The sequence below is a fragment of the Montipora capricornis genome, chromosome 13, assembly GCF_036669925.1.
Source record: "Montipora capricornis isolate CH-2021 chromosome 13, ASM3666992v2, whole genome shotgun sequence".
In the NCBI taxonomy this organism is placed as follows: domain Eukaryota; kingdom Metazoa; phylum Cnidaria; class Anthozoa; order Scleractinia; family Acroporidae; genus Montipora; species Montipora capricornis.
In genome coordinates, this window is record NC_090895.1 from 45721206 (window position 1) to 45736205 (window position 15000).

General features: G+C 39.7%; 1 protein-coding gene across 1 annotated transcript in view; it reads left to right on the forward strand.

Annotated features, from left to right (window-relative positions):
- The window catches only part of LOC138030896 (dedicator of cytokinesis protein 9-like), a 658601-nt gene that overhangs the window by 58132 nt on the left and 585469 nt on the right, over window positions 1-15000 (forward strand). The gene's annotated exons all lie outside the window — the stretch shown is intronic.

Here is a 15000-nt window from a genome sequence, read left to right on the forward strand (position 1 = left end):
TTTGAGTTGCTCGTGTATTGTTTTGCCCCGCCTCAACTAGCTTCTCAGCTATTTGCGGGGCAAACTACCCCAACTTGTATTTTAAAGTTGTAATAAAGTTGACTTGAGTTGACTTGAGTTGAATTCTCACATCGGATCCTGGTTCTAGTGGTACCATTAAATGGTACAGAAATTCCGGTCGAATCCATAAAAATGGTAAGCGCCCCAGGTTATCTCTCGCTAAATAGAGCCCACCAAAGGATAACATTTCATAAACTAGAAGAAAATCATACAAAAAATAATAATACTATTGACATGTTTAAAAAAAATGATTACGCATTATTTCCAAATACAGACATCCTCACAATGCCAGACCATGTCAGTTGTCGGTTTTCCCGTTTAGTAATCGGTAATTGTCGGCCGTCAGTTTTATTTATCGCCGTTGGTCGCTAATCGGAAACCCATTCAGATGCTCTAACAAAAGAAGCAGTGGTTTGCTTGTATGCTTCTCGAAACGGTTACCGGAGATCATTTCTCTAAACATGATCAAGAGGCCAATTAGATGCGATATTTTCGCTTTCGTTTTCAAAAGAACACATCATGGTCAATGTTTTAATTCTGCCAAAAAGCCTCTCTGACATGATTGGCGTAATCTAATTAAGTGGCAGCTACTTAACAGTTCTTGCCAGATATTTAAATAGAAAAAAGGTTTGCCGGCATTGAAAAAAGATTTTCCGCCAGATAATTAAAAACAAAATGCATGCCCCACACAATTATACAAAACACTCAGGGCCCGCTTGTTTGCAAGCCGATTAACTTAATGCAGGATGAGCGTAAATTTTTCTTTTATGTTTTCAACTTTTTGGTGAATTTTTTTTTTTGTTTTTTTTTTTTTTTTGTTGCATTGAACAGAATTTGGGAGTGGAGATTTAAACTCCTTGGTTAATTTTTAATCTGGGATTAGCTTTTAACCGGCTTTTGAAGAACCAAGCCCAGACGAGGAAGTGTCGGAATGAGGCTGGTCGTCAGCAACTCTTTACGTTTTATGATTTCCAATAGAAAACAATAAGGAAACAAATCAACGCTAAGGCCAAAAGGCCAAGTCAAAACTAGATTTCTTGATTAACTTCATGGAGCGTTCATCGTCTCAGCAAAAGAAATTTGATGAAAAATCAAGAGTTACATACCTTTTTTGTACCTTTTCCTTAACGCTTTTTCTAACTTTTCTAACTTGTCATTTAAACACTCTCATATCTCGACCACTTTAGTGATTCATAGTGCCAGAGAAATTATAAAGTTCTACTAGAGACCAAATGGAACTCTAGGAGTCAGGATGGCATGGTGGTCATAGACAGCGCTTCCCACCACTGAAATCGTATGTGGACTGAGTTCCAGTCGGTCCCAACCTGACTCGACTGTTTTACTCTGTGAGGTCCGGTTTTTCTCCCTCTCTTGCCAAAATCGACTTGCAGGTTCTTTTCCCCTATTTTAAAAGGAAACCTTTTTTTACCCTCATTTATATGATACTTAAAGCTGTCATAAGCTACAAACGATGAAAGTGTCGGGCTAACTCTTTAAATGCAGTCAAAAACTGTAGTCAAACGATATTGAGATTGCGCATTGTTTCACTTAATTTGTAAAGTAGAAATTAAGGCAATTTCCTTTTAGAATGTCAATACCATGGGTGTTCCCACAAGTCTTTCATACATTGGTATATTCCAGAGGATTCAGTGGTAGTATCATGCAATGTTCCAAAACAGTTTGTTAGATCTTTGAGTTCAGTTTTTCGGTAAAAGATGTCAACAGCATTAGAGGCCTGGTGCAAAATATAGATTTGTTAATATGAGTGAATTATAAGAAACGTTTATAGACAATAGGGAAAAGATACGATAACAAAATTAAACTATCTTTCGTCATTTTTTTTTTACTAATAAATGAATACATAAGTTAATTGCGCTTTCTCATTTTCTCAGGGTCGGATACAAAGTCGTTTGCTGGATTTCGGGCATGTTACTGTGTGAATGGATATTTTCGAAGGCACATGTTTAACGCCTGCGAGTCATGTGAACAACGACCCGGATTAAAATGCGAAAATGGTACGGTTAGTCTTAAAGCGGGTTACTGGTGGAAATGGGAGAACGATACATACAAAGAACTTTACAAATCCTTCAGCGACTTCTTACAGCGGAATTCTTCTGTTGGAGACCAATCCATCATAGAGTACCGATACCCTCTTCCTCAAGAATATAGCTGTCCAAGACCGAAATCATGTCTGGGAGGTATGAACTCCACATGTTTTGCTGGATATGAAGGACCATTGTGTGAAGTGTGTAGTTATGGATATTACAAACAGTTGAAGACATGCAAAGAGTGCCCCTCAACAGCATGGATGACAGCACAGCTTTCCGTCATGGCAGCAGTAACTATTATAATCGCTGTGGTTGTGGTTTGGAGAAGCAGGAAACAAGCCAAGAAGAAACAAGATCGCTCCGTAGTTGATATAATTCTTGGAAGACTAAAAATTGTAATCGGTTTCTACCAGGTAACATTTGGAGTTATCGATGCATTTGCATACATCAAATGGCCAGACTCTCTCGAGCTTATTGGGAAATATTCTGAGATGTTACAGCTAAATATTTTCCAGATTGCTCCTATCCACTGTCTCTTTCCAGATCTAAAAGTCAATGCTTTTGGAAAATTGTTCACTGTTCTCGGTATCAATGCTGCAGTCGTCATTTTAGCATTCATTATTTATGGCATTTGGAAGGTCTTATTAAGCAGAAAGACTTTCCTGAGTCAAGCGGAAAAAGTGAAGAAAATTTCCGAAACAAAGCAGTTGGTCTACAGAACAGTCTTTTTTTTCCTTTACCTAACCTATCTAAACACCTGCTCCAAGACAGCAAATGTTCTTCCCCTTGCCTGTCAAACACTGTGCATTTATGAAAAACGTGAAAAGTGCGATACGTTTCTAAAAGTTGTTGACTTTAATGTCAAGTGTTCCAGCCAAGAATACCGACGATCTGTGATTGTTGCATATTGCAGTATTTTGTACATCATGTTTCTACCTCTGGCTGTTTTGGTAGTTCTGTGGAGGCACCAAAGGTCATTGAAGAAACATGGCGACAGAGCCGACGATGAATCCACACATTCCCAGCATCCAATTCCAGAAATTGTCACAGGATTACGCTTTTTATTCGCAAATTACAACACTCGCACATGGTATTGGGAACTTGTTGAAATGGCTCGAAAGGTGACATTAACTTCAGGCATTATCCTGATGGGAGGTGAGAGCAGAGCCTACGTTGGGTTAGCATTGATTATATCAGGTCTCTATGGTATGCTCTTTGCGTTCAAGCGGCCAATAGCGGAACCATTTGAGAACAGCCTGATGGTTTCTTCCCTTGCCGTCACATTCGTCAACCTCGTAATAGGTGTTGTCAGTAGAATACCAGTAGAGAGCGCACAATCCTCGCTGGACTTATACATGGACCATATCATGTTCAACGCATTGGTATTTGGAGCAAATTTTCTGGTTATTGCAATTCTTGTGGGTAAGCATTTTGTTCGTATTTAAGCTTAAATCAAAAAGAGTTGGGACGAACCCTAACCTTAGCCCTTACCCTAACATACAGCAGTACACTTTATTTGGAAGATACCACGCTACGATTGAGACAAAGAATCGGTTTGTACTTTGCGGTCCCAATTCCTTTTTTTTGATTTTCTTCATAGAGCAAACTTACAGACATATATTCAAAGTGCCCCCATAATCCTCTTTAGCTATAGCTCGATCCGGAGATACGTAGTCGTTTCCATACTTTGATCTCCCAGAGGGTGGGGAGTGGCACTATTTACTTTGCCCAATGATGAGCACACCATGCTTAAATATGACGAATAAAGAAAATGTTCATTGTTACAATATAGTGACCTAGTTGAGAGGATGGTTGTTCATTGCAGAAAAGACAAAGGCAACCATGGAGGTCCGAGTTTCTGGCACAAGAGTGGATTAGAAAATAATGTTGATCTATCACTTTGTGGTCTTGCCCCAGCACAGTCACTTTGCGCGCGAAACAAACAAAGGGCCACCAATTTTAACCAATCAGAAGAAGTCATGCCACGCGTGACTGATTCTTCCATGTTTTTTTTCAGGGACATGACAACTGATTTTCCTGAGAAAGGGTATTCTAAAAATAGACTTATTTGTGACTGTGCTGGGGAGCCCATTCATGTTATAACAACACTCTTATCTAATTCACTCTTCTTTGGCATCAGGAAAATCTGTTTGCTCATTACTTTCCATCTTGTGGTATAACAAAGATTGATTGAGTTGCAATGTCAAAGTGAAATTTTCAACTTAAGGACGGTGCCTACTATTGCTATCGCGCATACGTTCTGCGCATCTCGAGATACTCGTATGGGTGGTGTCTTTTAATACAGGGATATTTTTGCGCGGTTCAAAACCATGCGGAGAAAGAAGAACTTAGCAAATGCTCTTTGTTTCCGAAGAGAAAATTTTGGGTAAACACGCATTTTTCAGAGTCAATTAAGCTTCAATTTAGAAACAAAAACTTCATACATTGCTTTGTATTTTAAAGCGATTTACAAATATTCTTGATTAATTATCTGCGAAAAATACGTGTTACACCCAATTATCTCTTTGGATTTCAATAACACTTGTCAAGATCTTCTTTTCCCGCATATTCAGCAAACCGCGCAAAAATACCTTTGAATTAGCAGACACCTTCCTTAAATTTAGCCAACTCAAACAAAGAGGCTAGGTGGCAAAGCTCAAATATGCTTAGCGTTCTTTTTTAAACCATCTTACGAGTTGTGTTACTTTACTAAAACAAAGTAAGTCCTTCTAGAAATTATTACTCAATTTCGATCGAAAGCACTTCAGCATCTTACAATATGATTGGAATACAGTGACACGAACAAACATCCGGGCATTTACAACCACTGGGGGAAAAAAAAACAGTCGGGCGAAATATGCATTTTGCAAAGTACCAAGCTCCGTTGTTGTGCTTCTCGTTCACTTGCGATACCATACAAACGTATTCACTCCTTTTTTTTTCTTCTTCTTCTTCTTCTTTTTTTAGTCCAGTACGGCAGGTATTTTCTCCGCTTTATTAAAGAGTGGCGTAAAAATCCACAATGGTCTCTTTCGTGTTGCCTGGCGTTGCTTTTGCCTCTTAATGACCTCCACAACGAAATACGAGGAATGACAGGGAAAAATTTGCTGAATGAACAAGTCCAAACTGGTAATTTTAACATGCCATCAGTATCTAGTACGTTAAACGAGAGTGGAGCAGTAAGTTTTGAACTTGTTACTATTCATGAGGAGCCGAAAGAGTCAGTTAAACCTCGATCAGTCAACTTTGGCTTTGAAGAAAGCGACAACGGTGGCCTTGAAGAAGAAGATGCTGACAAAGTGGCATTTAAAGCAAGAAAGAAAAGTAGATCAGTTCGCTTTGCAATTGCTACTATTCATGAGCAGCCAAAAGAGTCAGTTAAACCTCGATCAGTCAACTTTGGCTTTGAAGAAAGCGACAACGGTGGCCTTGAAGAAGAAGATGCTGACAAAGTGGCATTTAAAACAAGAAAGAAAAGTAGATCAGTAAGCTTTGAACTTGCTACAAAAGCGTCAGTTGAACCTCGATCAGTCAACTTTGGCTATGAACAAAGCAACAATGGTGGCCTTGACAAAGAAGATGCTGACAAAGTGGCATTTGACGCAAGAAAGGAGAGTGGAGCAGTAAGCTTTGAAGTCGCTACTATTCATGAGCCGCCAAACGAGTCAGTTGAACGTCGATCAGTCAACTTTGGCTTTGAAGAAAGCGACCACGGTGGCCTTGAAGAAGAAGATGCTGACAAAGTGGCATTCGATGCAAGAAAGGAGAGTGAAGTAAGCTTTGAAGTTGCTACTATTCGTGAGCAGCCAAAAGAGTCAGTTGAACGTCGATCAGTCAACTTTGGCTTTGAAGAAAGCGACAACGGTGGCCTTGAAGAAGAAGATGCTGACAAAGTGGCATTTGATGCAAGAAAGGAGAGTGGAGAAGTAAGCTTTGAAGTTGCTACTATTCATGAGCAGCCAAAAGAGTCAGTTGAACGTCGATCAGTCAACTTTGGCTTTGAAGAAAGCGACAACGGTGGCCTTGAAGAAGAAGATGCTGACAAAGTGGCATTTGATGCAAGAAAGGAGAGTGGAGAAGTAAGCTTTGAAGTTGCTACTATTCATGAGCAGCCAAAAGAGTCAGTTGAACGTCGATCAGTCAACTTTGGCTTTGAAGAAAGCGACAACGGTGGCCTTGAAGAAGGAGATGCTGACAAAGTGGCATTTGGCGCAAGAAAGGAGAGTGGAGCAGTAAGCTTTGAAGTTGCTACTGTTCATGAGCCGCCAAAAGAGTCAGCTGAACCTCGATCAGTCAAATTTGGCTTTGAAGAAAGCGACAACGGTGGCCTTGAAGAAGAAGATGCTGACAAAGTGGCATTTGACACAAGAAAGAAGCTGGATGATCATGCAAACCCGAGAGCGACATTCGACACTCATTTCTGACTGGCTTGTTTGAAGTATGAACTGGACTGACTCAAGATTATCGCGGACAACGGCATTCTTTAGTAGAAATATAGAACCTTAAGTCCTTCAATAATGTAACCTGGCAACATATGATTATCTTATTTGATCGTGAAATCTTTATCAGGAATAGAACATAAATGATTACCTCAACGTAAGTCTCAAGGTTTGAAATTGCTCACGGTACATTCCTTGTTTTTATTCTCCACCCCTGCCCCTTCTCCCGAGATTCTGTCTTTGAGATTGTTTCTCGTTAAAACTCTAGATTAAGCCGGTTGGTTCTTAGAAATAATGTCTGTCGTTGATTCTGTCTTCCTTGACCATAACTGATGAGGGCCAAAGTCTTGGATACTCTAAATCTTGTATCGTGAGTTCCTTACCATGTAGTATTTTTTAGATAAAATGAACATGCAACTGACGACAATATAAAGTTGTCACGAGAGGCAGATCGCGGGAAAAAAGGGCATTGTGAATGACACGGATCGCATTCTTCCAAAAAACAACAACCAAAGTAAATTTAAGGATTAACATTAACCGATCACCAACCTGCCGTTTGAAACTGATACTGATAAAAACCTAGTTGACAACATAAACCAACAATATATAACTGTGAGCATAGCCTTGAGACAAGTAATGAACAAGGTTCAAGAGTCTTTTATTGAGTTCATATACGTGTTAAAATAATTAAACGTAAATAGTTTCAGTTTTCTAACCAAGGGAATTTTTTTAAAGAAGTAAAAGTGTTTGATCTCCTGTGCGAGCAGTTGTGCCTGGAAGCTCAGTCAGTGTGCCAGACTGGTTGAAGGCTCAGCGTTGTCGCTTTGCTGTTTTCCAAGACAGGAAACTTTGCTCTGCACGGTCTCTCCTCACTCGGGTGCACGTGTACAGATGGTCAACAGTGAAATACTGCAGGGAACGAGCATACTTTGGTTTAGCGTCCCGTCCAGGGATGAGTAGTTAACGTCTCAGTCGCTTCATGCTACAGAAACCGGGATGAGCTCCAGCAGTGTGAACCCTCGGGGGACGAGAGCGACTTCGCTTTGGCTTGCATTGCCAACCATGATGGGTACTAATCTGGCTAATATCGTACTTTACAAAAATCTAATTATCTGGAGCATTCAGTTGTTATGTTCTGATCGATGAACAAGGTGAGGAGTAGTCAAAGACAACAGTTTAGTTTAGTAACTGAAAGAGAAAGCACTGCGTGTGCAGCACCGTGTCATCTTAAAAAGTAATTAAGTAATTTCATTGTATGAACAATATTAAGCCTTCCAAAAATGGAATCGTGTACACGTGTGTTGACGAAGAGACCCGGTGGTGAAGATGGACTCTCCTGATTATGGACTGCTGCCTTGTAAAAATATCAAACACGATGATTTGCACAATTTATTGCTATGCATGGTTATGCCTTCTTAACTTTACTTAACCTTATCGTTGAAGACCTTTGGAACTTACAAAAGTTTTTTAAGCTGGTAAGCTGCCAAAGTGTCGCTTAAAATTTTCTTTATAATACTTAAAAGACCTTTTAGTGACTGAATGCATGATAGTTTATACCGTGTACCTTTGTTTCTAAAATTGCTATAAATTTTAGTAGTTTAGTTTGCATCTTGTGATGTTGCCAGGTAGCTGCTTAGCCTCAATAAAACAATGCCGGATTCATTGAAGAAAGAAAGATAATTTTATTTAACTTAAAACAAATGATCTTTTTAAAAAAATCTTGCTCAAGGCCTTTGAAGTTTAAAAAGTTCAAAGGCCTTGAGCAAGATTTTTCCATCTCTTGGAATCCTCAATAATAATACCATGTGAGATGGGGAAGCTGAAACGTAGGCCCCAAGGTCCAAAAAATGAGATAGGGCGGGTTAGGGGATCCTTGGTAGTATGCCTCCAAGCTTGATTAAAAAGGCAACGATAAAAATTAAGGAAGAAAAATGAATGATAATAGAGACATTAGGATTTGCATATATTTGATAGCCTTTCTTAAAGGGGCTAGGTGACGCAATTTTAGGCAATTTCAGCACTGATCGAATGGTCATAGAATTAACTAAAATATCAAAAAGACTGTTCAAAACTATAGAAGAACTCTAACAAAACACAGGGAAGCCAAGAAGGGACATGGATGGACAAAACTGGAGAGGATTGAAACGGATTGAATTTGGATAAATTTGAAAAACGTCGGCCCACCTTGTTTCAAATTTATATCAGTCTATATCAAAATGTCATTTACACAGCTGGAAAATCATTGTCAGTTGTTATGTGGCCGTGATTTTGGAAATGAAAGACTCTTGCTCTGCCAATTTGACGTTTAGATGTCATAATTAACAAAATTAAACAAAATTACCTAAAATAGCGTGACCTAGCCCCTTTAAACAATGCAGTAAACGTATTTCTGAAGAAGGAACCTTGCTGCCGAGCCGGCCATCTTTGTAAACAATCGTTACTAATCCCCGCCGGTTAAGTATAGTTGCATGGACATTTTACTTGAAGGGGTACACTACCTGTACCGGTATATCTTGCAGGTAAAATCCGCTTTCAGGTTGAATCCGTTTTAACCTTCTGTAGGTTATATTCATGATCCGCAGCGCAGGTTGAATTATGCACTCAACCTTGCTTAACCCCCCTCACCCTCCCCCAAAGGATACTTATACCTTCCCTCCTCAAGCTCTGTCTTACGCATCTCAACACTTCTTTTTAATCTTTGGTGTCATCTTATCGGTTTCTGTATTCGTACACTTATAATAATTCAGTTTCAACATTACAACATGGACATGGTAAGGGAACAAAGAACTGTACTTTGCACTTACCGGTACTCCAAAAGTGCAGTGTTCCGCTGCAAAACAAATCTTTTTGTCCTCCGATTATGAGGAAAAGTTTATCTCAAGCTCTTATCGTACTACTATCCTTTTTAGCCATTATCGCACGCTAATGGAGACGAAAAGACTTGGTACGTGGCTTAAGACTACACTTCAAAAAAGTGTGAAAGCCAAGACCGAAAAAGAGTATGAACCAACCAGGTCTTGAATTTGTGGAGGAGTTATGGGACACTCAAAACTCAATTCCTGCCTATAGTTAAACGCCATGCACATAAAACAGCTTTTGGTAAGCAGAGAGTAACTGTCATTTCCTACGGTAAGTTCTCCCGAGTTCTATTTCATCCCTCGATCGGGCCATTTTGTAAAGAACTTACGGTCGAATGGGGTTCGAAAGCGGCTTCTTGTCTTTGTTTTTTTTGTTTTGTTTTTTTTTTTTTTTTGTGCGGCTTCTTAACCACAGACAGGATATAGCTTCGGTGTTTGTGAATTAAACTCAGCCAACCTTGACCATTTTATTCAAAACATCCTTTCTGATCTGCATTCTACCGGGGGACTGGAAACACACTAACATTGTACCCATCTTCAAGAAAGGAAAGAGAGATTTTTATCTGTAAAGTTCCCGAGCGCTGTGCGCTGGCGGGTCTACGGGATCATATATAGTAAACATCCGCATAGTAGAACCTAGAATTTAAGAATCTGTTAGATTATAAATACTAAAATTTCATTTTAAACCCCTCTTACATAAAAGTCAAGTTAGCCTAAAAAAATAAACAGGTTCTGTTTTTTAAAACATGACTTGTAGTCTCAGGCGACTGGAACAAAGTGCATTTTAAACTGCACAGATCTTGTTCAAAACTTATTTTTCGTGGTTATGAAATATAAAGGCACAGAGTCCTGATTAGAGGAAATCAGTCATACCACATCATAGCGTAGATATATTTTTTGGAAATAAGAACCAATTCAAGAACCTAGTAGAGAGCCTAAAACCACTGTGAATACAATTTTTATAAGAACTATTTAGCCTAACTTGGAAAAAGTTAATTTCTTATATGTGGATGTTTAATGTATTTTAGCCTTAAATGTAGTGTCTCGAAGATATTAGCTCTTGTAGCTAATCTGAAATTCAAAATAAAGTTTGTGAACGTATGTATGTATGTATGTTACCTTTAGCAGGGCGCGTGCGTACACTTTTTAATCCGCGACTCCAGTGGGTACCATATGGAAGATACAATGACTTTTTTTGAAGAATATTAATGGCATAAAAATACGTTAAATTGACTAGCCGGAACTGAGCTGTGTTTAAGAACGGGATCTATCTCATATGATTAAGGGGCCGACATTTCTCCCTCTCAAGCACTGCCTACCGATTGGAAAGTAAGTATCTGAAAGCAGCGAAGGACCAACCGCGTCCGAAAGCGATGCGCGGGTCAAAGTCCCGGGCGGAATCGTCAGGTACGACTCTCTGGCGCGATGTCTTGTTCAAATTAAACATTTCGTCAGCGCATGCGTTAATGTTCTGGTTTTCCGATACGTACCATACTAGCCTGAGTAGCAGCCGTTTCCTTCCCTTTTCCAGGCGGAGATCAGACAAGCGGGCGAGCGCCTGTCGCCTCACCCCCTCCCCCTACTCCTTATTTTTCGCAATCTCTCGCAGTTTTCGTCTCGCAGTTTTCGTCCCCTTCGCGAGCGTTTGGAAAAGGAAAGGAAACGGCTGCTACGCAGGCTAGTACCAAACCAAAAATATGTTGTTGTTTTTTTGTTTTGTTTTTTTACAAGGAAATTGGAATTTCAGTTGATTCTACAGTCATAAACGTAACGTAAGAACCGTGTCTAGTCTTCTCGCATAGGACACAGATCGATCATCTTTTTTAGAAAATTTAGCCTGGTGACCGAGGCTTGGAACAATAAAGAGGAGGAAATTGAATAATTTTGACGATAGCATGAATGGTTCAATGTCCTTGTTCGCATAATACAATTGCAATTTTTTTCCTAATTCTGTAAATCTGTTTTAGCACTTGTTCAGCGATGTTATCACCATAACGAACAAGACATTTTAGCAACCAAAACATAACCTCTGCACCCTGTAGAGATAGCAGGCTATTTGCCTGCTATCTTCAACCACGCGCTTTCTGTGCGCGGCCCACTTCTTCTATACCCTGCAAGATTTTATCAAGACGTGGGGCCACAAGAGAGTTTTGTGTAAAAGGACAAGTTTCCTTAAGGCGCTGTTACACTGTACAATTTTTCGTGCAGCTTGTCTCGCAACGCCATTTCTACAAACGTTCTCACAGTACGAAACTAATTGTTTTACGGGTGTTACACTGAGCAACTTGTCATGCAACCTGTCTCGTTTCGATGATCTCATAAATTTAGAGTAGCATTTTTCTGCGGGTTTGGCAACTTCATCCGCCTTAAATGTGGCATTGGCTGGTGTTGAAAACCGTTGCGACACATACGAGTTGCAGGACAGATGTTTCACGGCGCAAGGATAAGAAAATTCGTTGCACTCGTTGCGGAAAGTAGAACTCTCTACTTTCTGCAACGGTTTCTGCAACTGGTCTCGCAACATTTTTGATCGTTGCAAGATATGCGAGACAGTTGCAGCCCGAAAAATTGCATAGTGCAACAGCGCCTTTACGAGTGATACTATACTCTTAGTTCTTGCTTATAGTAAAACTTTGTTCCAAACGTCATTATAGTGTGTTCATAGTACTCGGCCGACAGATTGGCATGACAGCTATCACAGTCTGAAGTCCCGACGATGAGTTACGATCTCCATCGCATTATACCGTTCCTGACAGAAATCACGAAAGGCCAGCTTTTTGCTACGAGGATAACAACGAGAAAAGCATTACTTTGTCGCTAGAAATTTTCTCCTCACTTTTTCGTCCAGCCGCGCTTCACGATTTGACGAGGACCAGTCTCTTGCTTCACAAGTTGCCTCGTTCAAGCTTAAATAGAATTCTGGGTAATTGTGTCATTCCACAAGCAGGAAAGTCCTTCGACCCCCATTTCATAGATTTTTTAATCGGAGCAAAAACCAGGCCTATTGCTTGGTAATACTTATCTGACTGTAACTTCTCATTCCCTGCTAAGGATGCATTAGTGATCTTTTAGTGGAAATAGACAATAATCTGGATTTTCTGGTCATATACCAAGTGAGTGCAAAATGATTAATAATCAACTTAACGTTATGAAGCGCTTTCAGAATTTATATATTTACAAATCGTATTTTTTGCCACATTTTTATTATTTCTACTCTTTCTGGCATTTTTGTGATGAGCGCAACACCACGAAACCACCTTTTCCATGCTAATAAACCATGCTCTATTCCATCCTGTGACCAGTGCTACCTCTTTCGACCGAACTTTTCTCGACACCACGGTCAGGATATGGAATAACCTACCTGATAATGTCGTGGATGTTTTCCAAGATTCTGGAATTTAGGCTTTCTGGCATCGCGTTCATATGTACCTGTCGACCTCCAGAGCCACACGGCTGTCTAAATCTTATTTATATCTTAAAGCATTTTCAACTTAATGTCAAGAGCGCTTTCTTTCTGTCTCACTGTAGTTTTCCAGAAAGGCTGACTTTTGTTTCTTACCACGCTGTTATAAATTTGCCACATTTAATTATCGGACACAATCATCAAAAACTAAGTTGGACGCAGTTCTAAACTTATTGTGACCAGGGGCCCGTTTCTCGAACAATGCGAGCAGAGTCTCTTTCGATCTTCCTAGAAAAATCGGCTCTGCCAGCGGCCTCGATTCAGGGACATTTCGTATTGAGCATGCAAATGTATTTGGGTGTCAGTCACGCATGACCAGTAACTGCAAAACCAAGAAACGAAAATAAACAGTCGGAATATTCGAACAACTCTGGCAAACACACGCAGGGTTTGAAAAACGGGTCCCTGGTCACAATCAGTTTAGAATTGCGTCAAAGTTAGTTTTTGATGATTGCATCCGATAATTAAATGTGGCAAATGTATAGTAGTAAGAAACAAAATTCAGTCTTTCTGGAAAATTATAATGAGACAGAAACCTGTGTGGGCAATTTAAAGTGATTTTTAATAAAAATAAGCGCTCTTCACATTAATAACTTCTTACCAACCGAGCGCGAGGGCCGTACTGGGGAATATTGGCCCGAGGTCGTGGCAGTACGGACCGAGCGCAGCGAGGTCCGTACAAAAACGACCGCGGGCCAATATTCCCTAGTACGGCTCGAGCTATCTCGGTTAGTCAGTAGTTTATTATATGGCTTTTTAAGTATACGTACCTTTTGCTTTGTTTTTGCATAAGCCCGTAATCGGCCCGTGGGCATTACGGGAGAATATTGCCCGACAATTCAGTCACAATTAGCCAATCAGGGCGCGCGTTATATCGGCTACAAACACAAGCCATATAATAATTAACATTAACTCACATTAATTCTCTGTACAGACCATTCTACTCTACATGCCATTCCTTACATTTTTTTCGAGATCATTTGCGGTCCAAAATGGGGATCATTTGCGTTCCGGGATCATTTGCTGTACAGTTTGGGGATCATTTGCGGACCCGTAAAGATCTCTGACCTCATCAGGTGCACCAGAAAAATTATCTGAAAGGACTCGATAATTCGACCAATCAAAATCTGTCTCGAATCAGTTTATATCTAAATGTCACTTCGAAAACGCGAGAGTAATTTTTTGGGTGAAAATAAATTATACAAACAAGTAAGAAAATGATAAGACTTTTATGATTTTTGAAATAGTAACCACTAGTTCAGGCGCATATTAATCCAACTTTTTACTATAACATACAGTTTATTAAAACAGACTTAACTGATTAGAGTGTAATATGAAGTGCTAGTTTTGTAGCCCACATGAACCAAGTGAGCGTTAGCCCTACCAATGGAAATGGACCCACACAAGGACAGAGAAAAACCCTGACCAGGGTGGGAATTGAACCCACGACCTTTGGGTTAGATCACCGCTGCTCTACCGACTGAGCTACAAGGTCAGACTAGAGCAGACCAGTTTATTAAAGTTTGATTTCAATTAAGTTACTTGCTTTAGGTACGAGAAGTGAGATATATAACCGTAAGAAAAATTTGTTTTTTTTGTGAAATCTTTGAAAATATGTGATGTTATTGATTGTGCCAAAAGATATCTGATCAATTTTAGCCTGCACTCACCAGCTAGATCAACAAAAAATAATTACACTTTTCCCCCTAGGCACTATAAAGTTCCTGGCTGTAGTTTGATCCAAATCTCTTTTAGAGCAATTTAAAATTCACATATGTTTGTCGAGTTTCTTTTGTGAAAAGATTCACTCTTTCTTCGTTCGTTTCTTTTTCATGAAAACTTGTTGCAATTTAATCACTGTTTAATATGCCCCATGCATTTGCTCACTTGTCAATGAGATAAGATTTTTATAATTATAACGCTGAAAAATTATAATTTCCGCTGGTATGAAATTTATGCAGTTTGTTAGCAGTTTGTTTTTTGTGTTTGGTTGGAGCACGCTCTTAGGGTGTGTCTCCAGGGATTTCATGATTAGTTGGTGTTTAGTATTTTAAGGCTTAGAGGAGTTGCAAGATTCCTCTCGCTCAATTTCTCCATCCTGGCGTTTAGTTCATTTCCCACCCGCTTCAATC